Consider the following 1,426-nt stretch of genomic DNA (forward strand, 5'->3'; position numbering starts at 1 on the left):
CATGTACACTTTTATTTCATAAACTTACAATTATGTCTCTAGTAAGTTGAACTTATATTATTATTATTATTATTATATATAATTAAAGATAAAATAGGTAATTAAGTGTACATAGATTAAAAAGTGGTGTGTGAGGATTACCTCCCATCTAATATACACAAGAAACAATGATTATTTTTTTGGTTCGTAGATGGTAAATCGACTTAAGCGTTTAAGACCTAAACTGAATTAACCAATTCATTATTAACCGAATCGAATGATGAATAATATTGATCGACTAAAGTACAAAGGCTATTTTCGTCTCTAACCACCTAATGCTCACCTCTAAATTCCAATCATAAAGTGTACACGTAGCCAACAGAGCAAACTTATAAACTTAATTTGGCTTTCTAGAAATATCGTTTCATATCACAAGTAAACATCTTTGTCATTCGAAAGATATCATTTTCATGGTAATCTTTGGCTGTCTAAAATATCATTTACATCTTAAGGTTGAATTTCGACAGCATACTAGTGCTTGGTAAATATCATAATGTTTTAGCTATATACCATCATCAAATATGTTTTAATATATTGTATTGTATAAAATGTACTGTATAATGTATAATACTCTAATGCACATTTAATAATTTCTGATCAAAATTGTGATATAAACATCACCTCCCATTCCAAAACTTAGGTGATAATTGTATTTTAAGATTTTCTAACAAGGTGACGTCAGTTAAGTCTATTTTAGTGAGTCTAACCAAGTTCTCTAGTAAACGTGATCAATTTGAAATCCATTTGCTGTAGTTATCTTATAATTGACTCTTTAAAACTTTTATTATACTTTATTATATTTTTTATACTACTTATTATAATAAAAAAAGGTTAAAGCTATAAATAGGCTATATACTTTCATTTTTGTTCCAATGTAAGCTATATACTCAGAAAAATACCAATGTAGAATATATACTCTTAAAAGGTGTATTGACGTATACGAACAAAACTTAGAAACCTACTAACATCATCATCTTCATCGTATCAACTGTTGTAAATTAGAGTTTCGAATTCGGATTTCTGAGAGTCGTGTAATCACTTTCAGATCAAAGTATTTCGATGGTACTATCGAAATCTCTAATCGGATAAAACTCAGAATTATTGAACAGAGAATATGTGTTTTGTGTATATAAATTTGATAAAACGTACCAAAATAAATAACCAAAATAAATAACCAGCCAAGGGCTCTGCCCCTTGGACCCCGCCAAGGGTTGCCACTCCTTGGACCCCGCTATCAGGGGCGCTGCCCCCGAACCCCCGTCATAATCAAGATAAGTTCAAACAAGTGTGCACTCCACACTTTCCCGAACTTGTTCGATATTTATCAAGATTATTTTGGTTAACAAATTAATCCCATTACACTTAAATCATATTGGTGACGCAAATC

Source organism: Rutidosis leptorrhynchoides, chromosome 3 (genome assembly GCF_046630445.1).
Source record: "Rutidosis leptorrhynchoides isolate AG116_Rl617_1_P2 chromosome 3, CSIRO_AGI_Rlap_v1, whole genome shotgun sequence".
Classification (NCBI taxonomy): Eukaryota; Viridiplantae; Streptophyta; class Magnoliopsida; order Asterales; family Asteraceae; genus Rutidosis; species Rutidosis leptorrhynchoides.